This window comes from Mesocricetus auratus, unplaced genomic scaffold (genome assembly GCF_017639785.1).
Source record: "Mesocricetus auratus isolate SY011 unplaced genomic scaffold, BCM_Maur_2.0 Super-Scaffold_100691, whole genome shotgun sequence".
NCBI lineage: Eukaryota > Metazoa > Chordata > Mammalia > Rodentia > Cricetidae > Mesocricetus > Mesocricetus auratus.
The window spans coordinates 36,217,744-36,230,641 of record NW_024429267.1 but is presented as its reverse complement, the minus strand read 5'-3'; the positions used below and the strand labels follow the sequence as shown (position 1 = coordinate 36,230,641).

Below are 12,898 nucleotides of genomic sequence, written 5' to 3'. Positions count from 1 at the left end.
TTAATAATTAAAACCTGGAGTCACATATAGGGGGGAAATGCTGAGAGATCAGAGAAATGAGGGAGCAAAACCACAGTCACCTACTCAACTTGCTAGCTGAAAAGAGAATGAGTTCCTGTCTCCTCCCACCATATCACTTCCTGTCTGTCTGTCCAGACCTCCAGACCTCTATGGTTAAGTAGTGGCTAGCTCCACTCTCTGATCTTCAGGCAAGCTTTATTTGTTAGAGTATAAACAAGATATCACTGAAGTATACAACACACAACTTTTTTTTTAACATGAGTGCCTCCCTTTTTAACTTTTCTTATGCTAATAGATAAGCACATACATTTTAATTTTAACGCAGTCACATCTATTGATACTTTCCTTTTACAGTTAGTCCTTATTTTAAAAAAACTTCCTTAATTTAATTAAAAATTATCACTACCTCTGAGCTAAATCTTCTCCTGCCCTTTCTCATTTTTGATTTTATGTGAGATAGTGTCTCCCTAAGTTATGATATTACTCTGCAGTCCATGCAGGCCTTGAACTTGCTATCACCCTTCTTTAACCTCCTGAATATGTAAGAACTACAAGCCCAAGCCATCAAGCACAGATTTATATACGTTTTTTAAGAAACATAGTTAGAATATTTGCATGAGAATATATTGAGTTTTTTCTTTTCTTATATCTATAAGCACATTTTAGACTAGACTTAATAGGTCTACAAAACAAGCAACAAGCTGCTTTTGATTCTTAATTGGGTTCCTGTAACATGTATGTTTTGGAGAAATTACATCTTTACAACAGACAACAGTTTTAAAGTATTTTTTGACAATGTTTTATAATGTCTACTGAGAAGTCTCATCTATTTATTCTCATTTATTTCATATTTTGAGTGCCTAAAGTTAAAAATCATTTTGGTTTGTAGTTGTCTGTGGTTCTTTCATATGGGCGTTGTTTTTGTATCAGTCTTACTCAGGCTCTTACTGACTCTAACGCCCTGTCTCTAGATACTTGCCTCATTCATGTGCGTCATAGAAGTTGACCCTTTCTTTTTTCTTCTCCTCCCTAGTCCTTACACCTTCCTCTTCCTTCTATTTCTGAGTCATGCTTACTAAGTCCTCCAGGATGAAGCTCAGCCCAAATGGGAAAGGTGTCATCTTTTTCTTAGTCCAGGTAACACAAGAACAGCCTAACAGCACTTCTCAATTTTAGATGATACTTCATACACAATTAATAATCATTAGTGAATAATGCATACTACATATTTATATAAAGACACATATAGATGTATGTATGCAGACATACATCTACTCATCATGTAAGGGGAAGGAAGTGTCTATCTATAGTTTCCTGAGATTTTAAAAGTCATGACTAGATATTGGATTTTAGAATACCTTCCTGCATCTCTTAAATTACCATTCCATTTATTTCTTTAAATATGTTAATATGGTGAATTATATTACTCTATTTGGTAAAATTAAATGAACTTTGCATTTCTGAAATCAGCCCTGATTTTCAACACTCCATTAAGTCAACTTGATCCTTTCGGGGAAGAGGGATATTTCAGCTATGTTCATGAGTGACCTGGCCCCTCAGTTTGGCTTTTGCTCCACTGTCCTTGTCAGATTTGGTCATCAATACTATGGAAATTCAAAATTAATTTGGAGTTATTCCTGTCTTTTTCCCATTCTTCAGAAATTTTTATGCCAAACAGAAATTATCAGCTTCCTGTAAGTTCAATAGAGTATTCAATTTTCTCTACCTGAGCTCAAATATTAAAATCATTGGATCAATTCCTATATTGTTAGAGAATTCTTAATAATGCTTCATTGTATTTGTATGGAATGTATTTTATATTGTGAAATTACATTTAAATTGTTATTATACTTTTCAGTTCTTCTGACAAGTGACAAGACCAGTTTAATGAACACTTCCTTTAACACATGGCTTGTCAAAACTCACCACTTTGTTTCACCTGCTTGCATGGAACTATTTTCTTTTATTTTTCTTTCCATCTCTCCTTTGTTCTTCATAGACACGCAAATATATGCATGACTACACCTGGACACATATTTTCTGGGACCATAGGAGTTAGTTGTAGATGTGCTGATTTTTACCCTCAAAAATGTTTTACTAAGCATGCCCTTGGTACCATTCTCAGGCACAGTTCATCACTACAACTCTGCAACCTAATGGCAACCTGGACTCGCATATCCCTAGTGCTCCAAATGTCACAGGCTTGAAAGTCTATGTTTTGTTTGTTTGTTTGTTTGTTTTTGGCTTTTTTCATTGATGTAAGTGCTAAGGAAAAAGCACATGCTACAATTTCCATTTTGTAGCAAGCATTCTTCCAGTCAGCTTGGTCCCAGAGCCTTGTCAGCTCCAAATGAACACAGAGACGCTATATTAGTTATGAAACTGTTGGCTGTTAGCTAGACCTTCTTACTGGATAGCTGTGACTTAATTATTAACCCACAACTACTAATCTAAGTATTTCCACATGATCTTATCTTAACAGGAATGCTGGACCTGCAGCTCCATTGCCTGCGACTTGATGACTGCTCAGCATCTCAGTAGAGAAGAGAACTATTTCCTGTTTGTTCCTGCTTTAATCCGGATTCTGCCCAGCTATGTCACTTCCTGCCTGTCTATGCAGACCTCCAGACCTTTATGGTTAGCTAGTGGCAGTTTCTGCCCAGCTACATCACTTCCTGGGATCACATTGTGACTCCTCTCTGCCTATACTTCCCAGAATTCTTCTTGTCTCCTACTCTTACCTACCATCCTGCCTGGCCAATCAGTGTTTTATTCATTAACCAATAAGAGAAACATATACAGAAGAACTTTCCCCATCGTCATTTCTTACTACTTTCCTTTACACTAGAATGATTTCAAGCTTGCAAAATATGTTAAATAATTTCAACATTTTAAGATGATCTTCAGTTTTTTAGGATTTATTTATTTCATCAGAGTTTAAAATTTTATTAGCATATATTATTCATAAAATAGCTTATTATCTTTTAATTATCTTTAGCACACTTGGTTTTATACTTCATATCATTCTTAGGAGTGCTAATGTGCATTTTATTCCCTTTTATAGATTAATAGTGCCAGAGTTTTGCCTAATTCAATGTTTTCAAAGCACTGTCTTCAGTTTTATTAATCTTTTGTTTCTTTTTTGTCACTGATTTCTCTTGTAAATCATTATTATTCCTTTCATTCTACTTGTTTATGGTATTATAGTGTTTTTTACTTCTTATGTAGAATGCTTTTAACCCATTAAATACAAATTAAAAACATTTTCTAATGAATGAATTAGGGCTATACTTTCTCTCTAAGCAGTAATTTAGTAATAACTGAATTGATTAATATATAGCATATGTATTATATTTGATGTAGTATAGTTTAATAAATATATACAAGGTGTTGAATTTTGTAACTCATGTTTTAGTTTGTATGCTTTACACTTTTATGTGTGTCTGCATGTGAATTTATGCATGTGTGACACCAGAGGAGGGCATTAGATCTCCTAGACTTGGCATTACAGACAGTTGTGAGCCACCCGACATGAATGCTGGAAGCCAAATCACAGCCATCTCTCCAGTTCCTAGATTTTATCTTTTAATTTAAGAAATGAAAGTTTGATATCATTTACTATCGTTTTAAAATTAACAGAGAGAAATAATGGCGTTTTCATACATGTGTCACTGTGCTCAGTGCCTTCCCTTGCTTTTCTCTCTATCTGGTCCCTTTTCTCTTCCTAAGAAGCCCTCCTTCTGTCTCATGTCTCTTTTTTAATTAAAAAAATCTACATTCAGCAGATGAGAGAGAACATGCAATATTTGTCTTTCTGGGTCTTCCTTATTTCACTTTACATGATGGTCTCCAGTCTCACACATTTGACATAATTTCATTCCTATTGACAGTCAACTAAAACTCTATTGTGTATGTGCATTGCATTTTATTTTTCCTTTCTTTTTCATAAAGCCATAACTTATATAATATGCTTTGAGCAAATTCCTTCCATATCTTTATTTCCTCCCCATCACACTCAAGCAACTCCCATTAGTCCCCTTTCCATTCACCTACAATTTTATTTCTCCTTTCAGGTCATTTGTAAACATATGACTTTACATAGATCATACGTATGATAAAAGACATGATATTCACAGTATGATAATCTTCCAGTTGCATGTATTTTCCAGTATACCTTCATTTCCTTTACAGCTGAAAAATGCCATTATGTATAAAAACCACATTTTCCTTATCCATCCACCCATTGATGAACATCTAGACTAATTCTGCACCTCGGCTATTGTGGACAGTGCTGCAGTAAACACAGGTATGCAAATATCTCTTTGATGTTCTGGCTTGGATCCCTGTGGGCGTATATACCAAAAATAATACCACTGGGCCACATGGTCATCTTATTATTTGTATTTTGAGGAAAACAACTCACACTGTTTTCCAGAGTGGATATACTAATTTATACTCTTAACAACAGCATACAGAAGTTGCTTTCACTCCATATCTTCACTAACATTTCTTGTTAGTTAGCATGGTGATAACCACTCTGGCTGTCATAAAATTAAGCTTCAATTTTCATTTCTCTGATGGTGATGGGTGTAGACTGAAGTTTCTTTCCTGAGGGTCCTGTAGCCATTCAGTCTCACGAACACACAGAGGCTTATATCAATGATGAACTGTTTGGCCTATTGCTCCAGCTTCTTACTAACAAACTCTTACAACTTACATTAACCCATAATTCGTATCCATTTTTAGCCACGTGGCTTGGTACCTTTTCTCAGTAAGGCATTCTCATCTTGCTTCCTCAGCATCTGGCTGACCACTGTGTCTCTGCCTTTCCTCTTCCCAATTCTCCTAGTCTAGTAGCTCTGCCTATACTTCCTGCCTGGAGTGTTTTATTAAATCAATATGAGTGACAAATCTTTACAGTGTATAAGAGCATTACCCCACATCAGATGTGTGTTAGACATTTCTTCCTATGTTAACCGGCCAGTTATTTTTCTTATTTTGAGAACTATTTGCTCAGCTCATCAGTGTACATATTGATTAGATGCTTTGATGTTTTTGTTTCACACATTGATTAGATGATTTGGTGTTTTTGTTTCACATATTGATTAAATGATTCAGTGTTTATTTTTTCAAGTTGTTTATATGTTTTAGTTATTAACTCCTTTTTCTATTCTATTTTTCTATTCTAGGTTGTCTGTTCACTTTGTTACTTTTCTGTGAGAATACTTTATTTTTTCTTTTTGTGTGTGCTCTTTTGTTTGTATTAATTTGAATGCTACTTTAAGACTATATTTGCTTGGTAGTCACACCTTCTATGCTTCCCTTTTCAGAGGATGAAATGGACAGCTTACAAATTATAGCAGGTTATAGTGACTCCACCTGATTTTCAGCCCATGTAGTTAGCCTTGAACCACAGGGAACAATGATTCCAGCCTATGATTTCATTATCTGGCAGCAGCTTCCCCTAGAACCTCTGAGTTCTAAGGCTTCATAACTATTTCATCATGACCTCTACTTATATCCTGGAGGATAGATCCCAGCAGGTCCCAATAACACTAAACCCACATTATTCTCCACCCGCTATTGAGGCAGGTTTTGCTTTCTGTGGTGATGTTTGCATCTGAGCCCTAAGAAAACTGAAATCTCACCCTTGGGCACTAAATCCAACCCAAAGGATATTGGCTATCTCTCATATATGTTATATCCATATGATTTATTAGTCTCTTTAACTCCTATTCCATTTCCCTGATAAGCACTACCTATATTAATTTCCTTGTTGAAATAACTGTGGAGTTTTAATCTCTTTATAGTTTTTTGACAGTTTATTTTCTAGAAATTACATAGTATTGTTCAATACTTAAAATGCAGTCTATTTCCTTCAAAACAGAAACTAACCTTGTTATTTTATATTGTAACTATTTGTTTATATTTAGACAAGTATCTATCAATACCTTTACTCCTTGTTTGTATTAGTTTCTTATCAATTCTGTAAAAAATCACTAATTTAGTGCTTCAGAACAAAACGTGTTCATAATTTTGTAGCACTATAACCAAGATGTTTCCCTGGGCTTAAAACCAGGGAAGTTTGGGGAAAGTCTTCATGATTTTGCCTTTTTCAGTTTATAAGTTATCTACATCCCATGGCTAGTGGCTCTTACTCTCCATCGTCAGTCTGCACATTGCACTAACTCACCTCCGCGTCACCTCTCTGTGTAAGGCAGAGGTCCCAAGGATAATGGTGCCCACCACAGCATTCCTTCTGGCGTCTGTGACTGCTTTCCTTGTTTCTTTACAAGTGCTATAAGCAAGAATCATTTAGGCAATAAACTCTTGCATTCCTCTTTTACCTGCAGATGGCTACATTCCATTTTAATTTTTTAGAGAGGTAGCTTGGAAGTCATCTTCATCCAGCCCCTGCATATTGACTCCTACTATTACCACAGCAAAGTCAGCATCAAGTCACCCATTTGCCATTTATCTCTCTGGTAGCCTGTGATTTTTTTCTATTAACTGTTTGGGTTAAACTTTTATGTAGTTTGGTCTGGATTCAAAAACATTGCTTTATTTTGTACGTATCAGAAATTCTGTACTCACGACTCTGTGGTTCTCAGCATTTCTGGGATATTCCTAAACACTTTCTGCTTTTATATTGTCTGTACTAGTGTTTCTCTCTTGTGTTCTGCAGTCTGCTAAGACAAGATTCTTTCCCATCATTCAAGTACTCTTACCCTTGTATCTTTTTACTCTCATTATCTTAGGTACTTATTTGAAACTATTTTTTATATAAACATTTCTTCTCAGCTATATAAGATTTGTTGATTGATTTGTACATTTGGTGCTTTTTATTTCCACAAATATTTTTTATTTCTAAAATTCTTTTCACACACACACACGTACATTTTGGGCAGTGTAAACGTGTGTATGTGTGTGTGTGTGTGTGTGTGTGTGTGTGTGTGTGTGTAACGAAGAAGATAACCTTGGGTCTTCCACCTTTTGTTTAAGACAGTTTCTCATTGACCTACAATTTCACCAAGTGAGATAGACTAGCTGGCCATTAGGTTCCCAGGGATCTACCTGTCTCTGCCTCCCATCTTGGCATTGCTGCATTCTTCCAAGTGTGAGTCACCACACCTGGCTTGGGATATGGATTCTGGTCCTCAGGCTTGGGAGACACAGTTTTACCCACTGAGTCATTTCCCCAGCTGGGGTATTTATTTTGACAATGACATTTCTGGTTATTCATTAGTGGCTCCTAGAATGCTTTTAAACTCTTATATCTTAGGGTATGTATTTTTAATTATTTAGATTTCACCTTTCTGGATTCTAGTTATGTGACGAGTTTGTGATATGTTGTTCTTGCTGCTTCCTACTCAGTTCTGTATAGTTAGTTTTAAAATTCATGCTGTGTATTTAACCCCAAACAACCCATGTGAAGTTATACTCCTTGGTGAATACATTTGTTTCTGTTGCTTGCTGGTATTAGTACCTTGAAATTTTAAATTTCTGCTTCAAGTTCTTCTAGAATGCCCAAGAAAAATTGATGAAACACACACACACACACACACACACACACACACTGGTTATAGGTGAATGTTCAAGGGAGCTACTGTTTCTTCATCTACCCAGGACTAAGGTTTAAACACTGGGTCTCATCAGTGTCTTTGTAAAGCTGCTATTGTAGGGTACCTTTAGACTTTAGGTTGTGAACTGATTGAGTAAAAGGCTCAGGCTGCACAAATCCCTCCCATTGCCAGGGTTTGTTTCATGTGCTTCCATGACTTCCCACTTTACTTCACTCTGGGTCTTTCGGAAACCTTGTTTTTTGCCTCAGCTCAGCCAGATGTTTCAAACTGTTCTGTCTGGTACATCCATTTCTGCCCATCCTACTGCTGAAGTTGGAAACTTCTAGCTTATACTTTGTCACCATGACTTTGATTGTCCCATTTTATATGAGAAGCCGTATTTGGTTTAACTGTTACATAATATTCCTTGGAATGAAAATATCGCAACAAACTCATGTTCTGTTGAAAGCATTTGAAGTTTTCCTAATTCATAATTAAAGAAAATATTAAATGCGTATTATGTGTTGTTTGTTTTTGTAAGATGTTTCATAACTTGGCATTACAGGTAAATTTTTGTCTTCTTTAAAAGTGGTACCTCCGAAAGCCGGGCGGTGGTGGCGCATGCCTTTAATCCCAGCACTCGGGAGGCAGAGGCAGGCGGATCTCTGTGAGTTCGAGGCCAGGCTGGACCGACAGCCTAAAAAACAATACAGAGAAACCCTGACTTGTAAAAAAAAAAAAAACAAAAAAAAAAAAACAAAAAAAGTGGTACCTCCGAATATGGGCGTATTTGGAAACCATCATTGTGTATGTAATTAGTTAAGATGAGGTCAGTGGTATATGATAGGCTCCTAATTCAGTGTGACTGATTCTCTAATGAGATGGTCAGGTTGAAGACTATTAGATGGAGAAAACTCCTTTATGAAAGGGAAGGCAGAGACTAGAGCAAGTTGGCCACACAAGCCAACAGACATCCGGAGTCACCCGAAAGGGAAGAGACTAGAAAGATACCTCTCGAGGCTTCAAAGAGAGCATGGTACAGCCACCACTTTGACTTTGGATTTCCAGCCTCTAGCATTGTGGCAGAACAGATGTCTACTGCTCTTGACCTGCCAGTGTCTGGCACTTTGTCATACCAGTGCTGTGACTACATGCCATTGCTCATTCCATTTTAGTAGCATTTATGTGATGTTCTCTGAATGTTGTACCAGGATATTCTTAATAAGCATGCCTGGATAGTCCCAACATTCTTCACTCTCATTACCATCCACTGTTATTAAACCTTTACAGCTTTACTGATTTGGTAAGGATAAAGTGACATGTTCATGGTTTGAATTTCTATTTCCCTAATGACCCAGGATATTTATCATCAATTTTTACTGTTTATTTGCCATTTACATTTCAATGGATTACAAGTAAATTTTCTTAATTGTTTATTCCTTTCTTAAGGATCCCCAGAATTCTTCATAAATTCTCAGACCAATTCTTCATCACAGTTGCAGATGCTAATCTTCAGCCAGTAGTGTCTTGTTTCACTTTATTTTTAGAGTCAAAATGAACACAGGCTCTTCTTCTCAATGTTCTGAATATATCAATATTCTCCTCAATAATTCATGTATTTTGCTGCTTGTTTAATACATTCTTCCCTATCTCTATTACAGAAATGTTTTTTAAACATTCACACCTAAGCATTCCTTCCATCTAGTATTCTTTCACTTACCATTGACAGAGTGGTACTTCATATTTCTCCCTTGTCATCTATGTACGTGTTAATGTTTTGTCTATTTCTTGGTTTTCTGTTATGCTTCATTGCTGTGTCACTCAGTGGTATTGCACAATCTTAACTATTTTTATTCATTTGCCAACATCCTAATTCGAATGTGCAGTGGGAAACACCAGCCTTCCTCCTTCTGGGATGCCCTCAAGTTACTGTTTCTCACTAATGCTTAAGCATCTTCTGTAAGCTCTGGACAGTATTTTCACCAGTTTTTGGTTCTAAACGCTTTTTATTTCTGTTTTTACTTTCCCTGTGGATTAGTAACCACTCATATGTGTTCCCGTATCTTAAACTGTGTCAATACTTTAAAAGAATTCTTGTTATTAATTGTATTTTACTAATGGTATTAGAATACTATCTACATGATATATTCTTTGGTATTTCTTGGGACTTGCTTTGCGAATCTTTGGCTGGTGTTTGACAATGAAGCTGTATCTCCTCTAAGTGTTAACTGCTGCATTTTAGTTTGTCACTTGAGAAAAAAATGTAAGAGTGGTGTTCAGATTCCCTCTAGCTTTACTAAATTGTATTAGTTTGACTCACAGATTGAAAAAATACAGTATGATAGTGACACTTATTATGATTTTTTAATTGGATTTTTATGATATATTTTGTTTTATACATTTTGAGATTATGTTATTAAATTTAAGAAAAGCATAGAACTAATATGCCTTCCCAACAAATTGAAATTTTACTTTCATATAGTAATCATTTTTAATAATACTTTTTTGCCTTAAATTCTGTCTTATCTAGAAATGAAATGTCCCACTTAGGATGTATAATCGTGTGTGTGTGTGTGTGTGTGTGTGTTTCCATATGTGTGTGTACCATATATGCACATGATACAGATAACATACAGATATAAATATGTACTCTACCATCTACCATATTATAAATTTCAACTTTTTTTGTACTGTAGTTTGTAAGCATATGACTTATGAACAGCTTAAGGCAGCATTAAAATGTTTCTAATCTCTATAATTAATGCACGAGACTAATCATTTTCTATTTAGTAGTAGTATATTTGAGTTTGTCACTTCAATATACATTGTACTAATCAGTCTTCTGTCTGTGTGCTTTTATACAAATATTTTTCAGTTTTTATCTGTGTGTGTGTGTGTGTGTGTGTGTGAAGCTTGTGCATGCACACGTGAGGCACCTATGATGACCACAAGAGAGCATTGGATCCCTTTGAACTGGAGTTTCAGATGGGTGGAGCTTCTGATGGGGTACTGGGAAGGACACTCTGGTACTCTGCAAGAGCAGCAAGCACTCTTACCTTTGAGCCATCTCTCAGGTGCCTGCAAGCATTAGCTCTGTTCCTTTACTATTGTCTATTACAGGGATCTCCACTTGTGGGACACAACCCCTTGGTGGGTTGAAGGACCCTTTTACAGGGCAAGCTCGCCTAAGACTATCAGAAAACATAAATGTTTACATTACAATTCATAACAGTAGCAAAATTATATTTATGAAGTAGCAACAAAAATAATTTTATAGCTGTGGGTCACCATCACTGCATGAGGAGCATTAGAAAGTTGAGAGTCATTGCTTTATTGGATAGATGACGTTTTCTTCTGTTTTTGTTTTCTCAGTAAGTTTCTGCAAGCTGAGCCATTTGTTCTTTATCTTGTTAAATTTTCACCCTCAACTTAAAAAAGTACACTTACTATCTATTTATTTACTGTGTTGAAGAGGTGTTGGCTTACATGCCATGGTACACATGTAATGATGCTTCTGTGGAGGCCTGACAGCAAGCCCTAGGAGATTATTCTCTTCTTCTACCCTGTGCTTCCTGGGTACCAACTTTGTGTCATTGGGCCTGGCAGCAAGCGCCTTTATCCACTGGACCGTCTCACAGGCCCAGTCTCACAGTTTTTGATAAGAACACTTTCATGAGAAATATTGACGAGTGGTCAGTGTCTATGCTTTTGGACAACACACAAAAATTAGAACACTTTATTCCTGACCCTTCCAATCGAGTTTCCACATGAGTTTTGTCTAGCAGCTTGCCGCATGCCACACGGAGCACGCAGTATCTCAACTGTCATTTTTAGACTATTTAGAGCTTGTTCTGATCTTCTTTTCTTTTTTTCTTTTAAGATTTATTTATTTATTTAATGTAACTGGTGTTTAGCTTGTATCTATTATGTGCGAGAGTGTCATGTCCCCTGGAACTGGAGCTACAGACAGTTGTGAGCTGCCATGTGGGTGCTGGGAATTGAACCCAGGTCCTGCCAAAGAGCCCCAGTGCTCTTAACTGCTGGGCCATCTCTCCAACCTCTTTGTTCTGATCTTCTAACACATTATCTTCGGAACTTCGTTGTTTGTCTTGAAGTTTCCTTTCATGCAGGTGCCTGATGTCTGTAAATTAGCACTGACTATCTGAAAAGAATCTATATGACAAACACACTTTAACAAAGAAAATGACTACTAGATAATTCATTAATTGTGGGCCTGTTCAAACACTTTGATGATAGAAGTATCTAATTTCTCTAAAAGGTTTAAAAGAAGTCCCAATCTTTGCTTGCAAAGGACAAACATGTAAATCCTCAACAATCTCACCATTGTTTATGTAGCTAATTTTTGAGTATGCCATCACACCATTCTTTCTAGGCAGCTGCAGGATTAATTCAACATTCAGATAAATTTGAAGGGAATGTATTTAGGTTGGAATTTAATAGTCTCATTTAGCAGTATTCATTCTCCAACTCTAAATCAAAATTTAAAGAAATTAAAGAAAGGTCAAGTCTCCAATAATGCTGTTAGGTTCCAATGTTAGGTTACTAGTGGACTAGAGCAGGAATGGGACCACACATCACCGTTGAGGCATGGCACCACGTTTACAACCTTCTTCAGTTCCTCCACTGGTGAATACCTACCATTTATCATGTGCAGTCCACTCCACACTGCTTTTGACATTCCCAGATGTTGCAGAATGTCATAGGAAGGTGGTATAATATATCCTTTCCCTTTGGACACATGATTCACTACCCATAACCATGCCAACCTGGAAAAGAAATTCTTAAATACTGAGAAATTGAAAGATATAAAATTTTAAAATTACTTAGGCAGAATGGTTTCCTTGGAGTGCTCTTGAAGGCCAGCTTATCATCCTCAGAAGGGGCCTAAAGAGCAGGCACAGGCAGCCTCTCTTTCTATGAGCTAGGAAAGAGAATATATGTTTGTGGCCTCACTCTCTTACAAGGGACCCTTTCCTGATGGAGTAGAAAGCAAGTCCTGACTCCCAGCACAGCCGGCCCCAGGCATCTGAAGCACCAGTGTTTGTGTATTTATGACTTTGCTTTCTACCGAGATTCAAGAGAACTAGAATCTAGCCCCGACTCTGTGACCTCAAACCAGTAATGCAACATTTTTGCTTCAATTTCTCTTAGCAGAAAATGAAAGCACCACTCACGCTAGCTACTCTTCAAAACACTGCCTTCTCCAGGAACTGTTCCCCAGCCCCCATTAAAGAGTCTGTCATCATCACACTCAGGCTGCATGGACATAGAAATCCTAGACATTTGTGAGAGCA

The 12,898-nt window shown here is 36.7% G+C and overlaps 1 long non-coding RNA gene across 2 annotated transcripts in view; it reads left to right on the top strand.

Moving 5' to 3' along the window:
• LOC121137541 overlaps window positions 1-2,634 on the top strand; it is a 147,394-nt gene extending 144,760 nt beyond the window's left edge. For both annotated transcript variants that reach the window (XR_005874820.1, XR_005874819.1), the window contains one exon: window positions 2,504-2,634. This is a non-coding gene — a long non-coding RNA (uncharacterized LOC121137541). The remainder of the gene's footprint in view (window positions 1-2,503) is intronic.
• The last annotated feature ends 10,264 nt before the right edge of the window (window positions 2,635-12,898 follow it).